General features: G+C 37.5%; 1 pseudogene; it reads left to right on the forward strand.

Moving 5' to 3' along the window:
• The first annotated feature begins 1,261 nt into the window (after positions 1-1,261).
• LOC114459019 (peptidyl-prolyl cis-trans isomerase FKBP8 pseudogene) lies at positions 1,262-9,436 on the forward strand (annotated as a pseudogene).
• The last annotated feature ends 309 nt before the right edge of the window (positions 9,437-9,745 follow it).

The following is a 9,745-nucleotide window of genomic DNA, read 5'->3' on the forward strand; positions in this document are numbered from 1 at the left end:
ATGGTGTCCTCCTTAAAGTCGTCAATGTGATTCTCCGCAATGGTGACCAAACTTTAAAAACATATGCTGTTCTCGATGATGGTTCACAACGAACAATTCTGCGTCAATCAGCTGCTCAAAACCTGGTTGGACAATTAGAAAAATGATCACTAAGAACGGTTCACCAGGACATTGAAACTCTTCATGGTTCATCTGTCAGTTTTCAGATCTCTCCTGCTGCCACACAGAGAAGACCTTTACCATCAAACATGTTTGCACTGCAACCCAGCTGGCACTTTCTGACACCCTTCCTGTACACAATGAGAAAGTTGTCATCAGATCTAGGCAAGATAAACAAGCCATGGAGCTTCTTAAAACCGCAACGAAAAGAGTTCTATTTAATGGTGTTCGACACGATGCCACACCTCTTCTCAGGTAAGCAAACTCACCCATTCTGAATATACCTCAAACGGCAGTAATGTCAAGACTCCGTAACATTGAATCTCAACTATCCAAAGATCTGGACAAAGCAAGCTCATACTGTGAACAAATGTCAAAGCTAGAGGTAGCTGGATATGTGGTGAAGCTGACTTCTGACGAAGTTCACAGCACCAAAGAAACTTGGTATATTCCTCATCACAATAATTACTCACAATAACAAAGATCCTTTCATTAGAACCCTTCACCACAGTTACAGCTACTATCTTTACCAGGAAGCAACTATTTATTCCTGGTTTTTGTTTTACGGAGTTTTACTGGACTTTATTTACTGGTGATTAGTTTCTATCTCTTCTGCTCCGTGGACAAAAGTGTGTTACTGTTGAGCTGTTGCTTCAAAACAACAATCAAAATAAAGGTGAAAACACTTCTCATGTGTGGTCTTCTGTGTTACAACCAACAATAAAATGTTGGTTGTGTGTTTCTCCCGATAGACGTTATCAACGTGATACGTCATGTTTGCCCCCTGTCCAATCAGAGCCTTCCCAACCCCCAGGTTTAAGTGGAATTAACTAAAGCCAAATAAACAGGTTTTCCATGTAAACGTCAGTTCAGGAATTACTATTACCATGTAAACATGAAGCACAAGACTTTAATTCCAAATGACTTAATGCAGAAAAACTAATTCCGCATTAAAAAAAAAACATCATGTAACCGTGGTTACTGAGGAGTTTAGAACAACCGTTGATATGCCGGGGAAGAACTCCACATCAGAGAACATCAAAGGAACAGCAAAAAGTAGAACTCTAAAAAAGAGAATAAAAGGCAGAACTAAAAACCCAGAGCTCATAGAGCAGATACTTCCTCAGGAGAGAATAAACAGACCGAGTGTAAAAGCCCAAAGCTGCAGATAGGAGAGAATAGGAAACAGCTGGAACAGCCCCTGATTCAAAGAAAGACTAAAACATCCTGGAATTAACATCCTTCCCACAGATAAGTAAGTAAGTAAGTAAGTAATATTTATTTATATAGCACCTTTTACAGACAGGAGTCACAAAGTGCTTCACAATACATACAGTGCATACAATACAATACAAATTACAGTTACAGTCACAAAAATATTATGGTCATAAAACAACCCTTCATCACTGGAATTTTAAAATGCTTTCTGAAACAAATAGGTTTTCAGTTGGCTCTTAAAAGCATCAACGGAATCAAGCAAACGCAAGGAAAACGGAAGATCGTTCCAGAGCGTTGGCGCGACCGCCTGGAAGGAGCGATCTCCTCTGGTCTTGTAACGGGTACGGGGAACCATGAGCAGGTTCTGATCCTGGGACCTCAGCCTCCGGGAGGGGGTATAAGGACACAACAAGTCTCTAATGTAGGAGGGAGCCTGACCATGCAAGGCTCTGAAGGTCAGCACCAGAATTTTAAAATTGAAACGAAAAGTGACTGGGAGCCAATGAAGGGCTTTTAGAATGGGAGTAATATGGGCCCTTTTGTTTGTGCGAGTCAGTAACCTCGCCGCAGAGTTTTGTACCTGCTGAAGACGAGACAGCGCCTTTTTGTTTAGACAGGAAAATAAGCTGTTACAATAGTCTAAACGGGAAGACACAAAGGCGTGGATAATCATCTCAAGATCATCTCTGGACACAAGTGAACGTAGTTTAGAGATTTTCCTCAGTTGGTAAAAACAGTTCCTTGTTAACAGTTTAGAGTGGTGCTCTAATGACATTGCTTTGTCAAAGATAATGCCAAGATATCTAAGGCTTGTTTTAGCAGACAAACTCTGGTGAATCCCTGGCATAGCGTCATCAGGGGCAAACACCAGCACCTCCGTTTTGTCTGGGTTTAGTTGTAGGGAATTTGCACCGAGCCATTGTTTAACTTGCGCAAGACATTTCAGCAGAGAGCTTAATTTCTGGATCTCAGAGGGCTTAAAAGAGCAGTAAAGCTGAATATCATCCGCAAACAAATGGTAGGAAACATCATCAAAGGTCTGGATCATTTTCCCTAATGGAAGGATATAGAGTAAAAACAAAATCGGGCCCAAAACAGAGCCCTGGGGAACCCCACACAGCAAATCAGCAGGGTCAGACAGGAACTCATTTGCATAGACAATAAAACTCCTCCCCGACAAATACGAGGAGAACCACTCCAAGACTGGTCCAGACATTCCAACCAGGTCACGCAGTTTTGTCAACATGGTTTGATGATTCACAGTGTCAAATGCTGACGAGAGATCTAACAACACAAGAACAGCACATTTTCCAGAGTCCGCGGACATCATAATATCACTGGACACTTTAAGCAGGGCGGTTTCCGTGGAGTGATTCTTACGGACACTAATACTAAGCTACTCTTAAACGGTAAATCTCATGTTACAACCATCTATTGGCACAAAGGACAATCTAACAACAAGTGTTGTGCTTAATGATTCTGATTCTTCTCTCCTTTAATATGTCTTTGTTGCGTTTTAATATATGAATCTGTTGTTTTTATATTATTTTGTGTATCATTCTGTAATTTAGTATGTTTCTTTCAGTAATATTGTATAATTTTTCTCCCAGTTTATGTTATTGTTGTCTTTGTGTACGTTATATATTTTTGTTTATTTTGGTATTTGTTTTATGTAATCCTGTATATTTTTCTGTGTTTTGGTTATCATTTTGTTTGTTGTGTTATTTTTGTGTGTGTATTTTAATAGTCTTTTTGTGTGTTTTAAGAGTAATTTTGTGCATTGTTTTGAGTATTTATGTCATTTTGTATGTTTATGCTAATGGAAGCACAAAATTAGACCAAAGGCTGCTTGTGGCTCCTGTGGCACCAGTGTCCCATGTCTGGACTAGTGTGACACTTCAATAGAGACTTAGAAGCAAGGTTGGGGTCAATTCTAATTGTAATCATGCAATTGATAATTAATTACAACTATGGCATAATCATAAATGTAATTTTAAAAATATGTTACTGTCATAATTGTAATTAAAATGTGATTGAGTTTAGAGAATTGACTTTGTCAATTGTAATTACCATGCAAATTCTCTAAAAACTATCAATTATAAGTTGTCAGTAAAAAGTTTCAAAAACAAAACAAAAAACAAAACTGGGGAGCCATGTTACAGTTCTACACATACAGTATGTAGTAAACAATTAAAATATGTTCCATATCAAGCTTTCCCACATTTTAATAAAAATGGCACAGACACCCACACCAAAAATATTAAAAACTATATTTTCATTGATTAGGAAATCTTAAGATAACCAAAAGATAGGAAAGTAATTAGATGATATATATTTGTTTTTAGTGTATTGTACAGCTAATTTAGGACCCGTTATCATGGGAAACAAAAAAAAAAAAAGTTAACCTTCATCTTGTGTTAGCTTTCTGTTAGCATCTCATATGATAACGGTCTTAAGTCAGCTGTAAAATACATTTTTAAAATGATCTAACCTCAACTAAAATTTAATGAGATTATGAGAGCAAAAAAAAATTAAATAACAATTATAACTACACCATCTTTGTAATTAATTATCAATTACATGATTACAATTATAACTGACACCAACCCTGCTCAGAAGCTGCCAGCTAATAATGGTAATCTAGTTTGTTTAAGTAGTACTTATAATACGTTTCCTTGTGTTTCAGGTTGTCTACCAAAGCAGTGACAGTGCACCAGTTGTGAAGAGTGGGAATAAGATTGTCATGGATCAGTCCATGAGGAAAGAAACTGACCCCCAACCGCCTGCTAATGAGTGGTTAGATATTATGGGAAATGGTTCGCTAATGAAAAAGGTGCTGCAGCCTGGAGGAGGAAGAGACAGTTGGCCGGAGCTTGGACAGACTGTGAAGATTAATCTAAAAACACGTCTGTTGGATGGGACGCTGGTTGAGGAGCTGTCAGAGTTCTGGTTCACTTTGGGACACAAAGAAGTGATCCCGGCACTGGATGCGGCGGTGCGACTCATGGGAATGGGAGAGAAGGCGGTCATCATGACAGATGGAAAATATGCAAATGGTTTCCGTGGAAATCTTTACCCTGAGATTCCTTCAAAGGCTGATCTGTCACTTGAAGTGAAGCTGCTAGAAGCTACTGATGCTCCAGACCTGAAGCTGCTGTCCCCCACTGAGAAGATTGCTCTGGCCACCTGCAAGAGGGAGCAAGGCATAAAAGAGCAGTAAAGCTGAATATCATCCGCAAACAAATGGTAGGAAACATCATCAAAGGTCTGGATCATTTTCCCTAATGGAAGGATATAGAGTAAAAACAAAATCGGGCCCAAAACAGAGCCCTGGGGAACCCCACACAGCAAATCAGCAGGGTCAGACAGGAACTCATTTGCATAGACAATAAAACTCCTCCCCGACAAATACGAGGAGAACCACTCCAAGACTGGTCCAGACATTCCAACCAGGTCACGCAGTTTTGTCAACATGGTTTGATGATTCACAGTGTCAAATGCTGACGAGAGATCTAACAACACAAGAACAGCACATTTTCCAGAGTCCGCGGACATCATAATATCACTGGACACTTTAAGCAGGGCGGTTTCCGTGGAGTGATTCTTACGGACACTAATACTAAGCTACTCTTAAACGGTAAATCTCATGTTACAACCATCTATTGGCACAAAGGACAATCTAACAACAAGTGTTGTGCTTAATGATTCTGATTCTTCTCTCCTTTAATATGTCTTTGTTGCGTTTTAATATATGAATCTGTTGTTTTTATATTATTTTGTGTATCATTCTGTAATTTAGTATGTTTCTTTCAGTAATATTGTATAATTTTTCTCCCAGTTTATGTTATTGTTGTCTTTGTGTACGTTATATATTTTTGTTTATTTTGGTATTTGTTTTATGTAATCCTGTATATTTTTCTGTGTTTTGGTTATCATTTTGTTTGTTGTGTTATTTTTGTGTGTGTATTTTAATAGTCTTTTTGTGTGTTTTAAGAGTAATTTTGTGCATTGTTTTGAGTATTTATGTCATTTTGTATGTTTATGCTAATGGAAGCACAAAATTAGACCAAAGGCTGCTTGTGGCTCCTGTGGCACCAGTGTCCCATGTCTGGACTAGTGTGACACTTCAATAGAGACTTAGAAGCAAGGTTGGGGTCAATTCTAATTGTAATCATGCAATTGATAATTAATTACAACTATGGCATAATCATAAATGTAATTTTAAAAATATGTTACTGTCATAATTGTAATTAAAATGTGATTGAGTTTAGAGAATTGACTTTGTCAATTGTAATTACCATGCAAATTCTCTAAAAACTATCAATTATAAGTTGTCAGTAAAAAGTTTCAAAAACAAAACAAAAAACAAAACTGGGGAGCCATGTTACAGTTCTACACATACAGTATGTAGTAAACAATTAAAATATGTTCCATATCAAGCTTTCCCACATTTTAATAAAAATGGCACAGACACCCACACCAAAAATATTAAAAACTATATTTTCATTGATTAGGAAATCTTAAGATAACCAAAAGATAGGAAAGTAATTAGATGATATATATTTGTTTTTAGTGTATTGTACAGCTAATTTAGGACCCGTTATCATGGGAAACAAAAAAAAAAAAAGTTAACCTTCATCTTGTGTTAGCTTTCTGTTAGCATCTCATATGATAACAGTCTTAAGTCAGTTGTAAAATACATTTTTAAAATGATCTAACCTCAACTAAAATTTAATGAGATTATGAGAGCAAAAAAAAATTAAATTACAATTATAACTACAGCATCTTTGTAATTAATTATCAATTACATGATTACAATTATAACTGACACCAACCCTGCTCAGAAGCTGCCAGCTAATAATGGTAATCTAGTTTGTTTTAGTAGTACTTATAATACGTTTCCTTGTGTTTCAGGTTGTCTACCAAAGCAGTGACAGTGCACCAGTCGTGAAGAGTGGGAATAAGATTAACATGGATCAGTCCATGAGGAGAGAAACTGACCCCCAACCGCCTGCTAATGAGTGGTTAGATATTATGGGAAATGGTTCGCTAATGAAAAAGGTGCTGCAGCCTGGAGGAGGAAGAGACAGTTGGCCGGAGCTTGGACAGACTGTGAAGATTAATCTAAAAACACGTCTGTTGGATGGGACGCTGGTTGAGGAGCTGTCAGAGTTCTGGTTCACTTTGGGACACAAAGAAGTGATCCCGGCACTGGATGCGGCGGTGCGACTCATGGGAATGGGAGAGAAGGCGGTCATCATGACAGATGGAAAATATGCAAATGGTTTCCGTGGAAATCTTTACCCTGAGATTCCTTCAAAGGCTGATCTGTCACTTGAAGTGAAGCTGCTAGAAGCTACTGATGCTCCAGACCTGAAGCTGCTGTCCCCCACTGAGAAGATTGCTCTGGCCACCTGCAAGAGGGAGCAAGGCAATGTCCTTTATCGGTGCAGAGCCTACAACTACGCCATCTTCAAATATAGCACTGCCATGGAAATAACAGAGTCCATTTCTAAAGATGATCTTAGGTCTGAAGAGGAGCACAAGCTGATGGAAATGAAAGTGAAATGTTTGAACAACATGGCTGCTTCTATGCTGAAACTAGAAGACTATGATGCAGCGCTAAGGTGCTGCAGCACAGTGCTGATGTATCAGCCCAAAAATGTGAAAGCACTTTTTCACATGGGCAAGGTTCTGGCCTTGCAGGATAAATACTCAGAGGCCATTCAAACACTACGGAAGGCCCTGGAGCTGGAGCCACGCAACAAAACGGTCCTAGAGGAGCTCTCCACGATGATGAAAAAGCACCGTGAGCATGAAGCAGAAACGCAGGCCATGGATGAGAAGATGTTGGAGAACCCATCCAGCACCCACAAACATCAGGCCATGGATGAGAAGATGTTGGAGGACTGATGTTGGAATGATGTCATCATCCTCTACAGTTACAAGATTCATTTTGTAGGAGAACAAAGGATAATTAATCTTAAAAAAATATGAATTATTAATTTGAATATGTTTGTTTGAAATTGAGTTTAATAAAAGTTTAAATGGTAAAAAACAATGTTTACAATGTGTACATTTTTATTTTACAAGCATCTATTCACATAGGTTACAAGCATAATGATGATAAATACAGGGTGACTACAGGTAGGAAGAATATAATAATATATATTTAAGACTTTTTAATACCACCTTAAGAAAATTTAAGACCAAACTTATGATGGAAATACAGACCAAATAGAAAATATATTGTTTTACAATTAAAGGCATTGATGTCAGTTAATATAATGTACAATAAGGAAAAATTAAAATAATCAGTTTAAGAACATTATCCAAATGTGTTCATTAATGTGGAAAGAAAACAAAAATATCAACATTGTCTAAAATTATATTTATTGTAACACAATTCTTACAACATTTAATACCAGTGAACAATAACCCAGAAATCAAAACTGACTGGAACCTGTGAGCAAACCAAACACCAAAGTGCTTTTATCAGATCCTTCACTGTGTAATGCCATTTGTGGAGCTTTGATCTAAAATTAAGACTTCTAAGAAAATGTCAATAACTTGACTAAAACTGACTTTTGAAGGAAAAATTAAATTATCAATCAATACAAATATTTCCATCAAAGAAGCCACTATACCATACTATTTGCTTATATGAATTGTTAGTGTTGTGTTCAAGACCACACTATTCGAGACCAAGACTTGCCCGAGATCAGAATGCACCGAGACCGAATCAAGACCAAGACCGGATGATCATGTGTTATTCAAGAATTATTTGTAGGGCGCTGCACAGAGAGGAGGTAAGTCACGCGAGATGTTCTGAGAGTTACGTGACAGTCTGTGAAAATTCAACATGGCGGCTCACTGCCTTGACTAAGTTTACCAACTTTGTTTCCTTGCTCATATTAACGATTCTTACCGTTAAATCCACGCAACAAACGAGAGCCGACCACGCGCCCTCTCACCAGCCAGAGTGGAGGACCTCGAAGAGTTCAGCGACCGATATTACGCCGAGTACGTGATGGAATCCGGACCTAAAGCCGCGAGCATGACAGGTAAGTCTGCTAAACGTCGAAAGAACAATTAATCTACGAATACATCAGATCTGGAGGCAGAATCTCAAACAGAGGTCCTAAAATCCATTAATAAGAGGCTGGGTGTAGTTGATTTACTGCACCAGGACTTTCAGGAAATGAAGACCCGCCTGGATTTTGCATACCAACAAATTCAGGACTTACAAAAAGTCAATCAAGATATCCATTTGGCTTCATCTGCGGTGACCTCGGAGGTAAAAGAACTGAAAAGTGAAAACAAGCTTCTTAAAGAAATTTGAACACTTTCAACAGAAAATCCAGGTTAAAAGTAAAGGACGAGAACTGAAAGCGGCATGAATGATCAATTCCCTCGAGAAATAAATGAACGTCGAAAAACCCTGTATCCTATTTTCAAAGAAAACCAACAGAGAGGCAAAAATTCAAAACTGGTTGTAAAAAACAAGCTTTACATAGATGGTCAACTATTTAGGGATTCGAACCTCACCCCCTGGCTCTACTAAGAAAAACAAAAAAACAAAAACCACACAATCAAAAAAAAAAAAATGGAAAAGGTGAATCAAAATTGAAAGGATAATTCTCCACTTATGGTGAACTTAAGGTATCACTATTTTAAAGGTAAAATAAATATATGTGTATGTATGTGTGTGTATGTATATGTATTCATATATATATATATAAATAAAATAACATAATTAGAAAAAATATTAATAATAATTAAAATAAAATAAAAAGTGAAGAAAAAAAAATGTCTATACGTAAATTGATGTGTGTGTATGTATGCTATATATTTGCACAGATGTTGGTAAACACGCATAGGCACGTACAATCTCACAGGATACTCTTTACCCCCATGTCAACTCTTTCTTCTCCAACCCCTAAACCTTTTTTTTCTTTCACATCCACACAAAGCACCAATGCTCACAGACTTAGGGTTATGCTTACATTTGTATGGACTAACCACCATGACTTTCCATGTCTCACTTCTCGCAGGCTAAATAGATCAAGATATTGGATTATGTATCGAGATTAAATGCAAACAGTCTTCTTTCATGAAACTCACTTACTTAAATCAGAAGGAAAACAAAATATATAATTCATGTTTCAATTCCAAACAAAGAGGAGTCTCTGTTCTTTTCAACAAAAGGTTGCTCTTTAACATAATCAACTTCGTCATAGACCCAGAGGGTAGATATATTATTATCAAAGTGGTAATCTCCAATAAATGTTTCACAATTCTAAATCTCTATGCCCCCAATAATGACGACCCTGATTTCTTCCACAGAGGTTTTTAGGAGTTTATCAGA

This window comes from Gouania willdenowi, unplaced genomic scaffold (assembly GCF_900634775.1).
Source record: "Gouania willdenowi unplaced genomic scaffold, fGouWil2.1 scaffold_233_arrow_ctg1, whole genome shotgun sequence".
NCBI lineage: Eukaryota > Metazoa > Chordata > Actinopteri > Blenniiformes > Gobiesocidae > Gouania > Gouania willdenowi.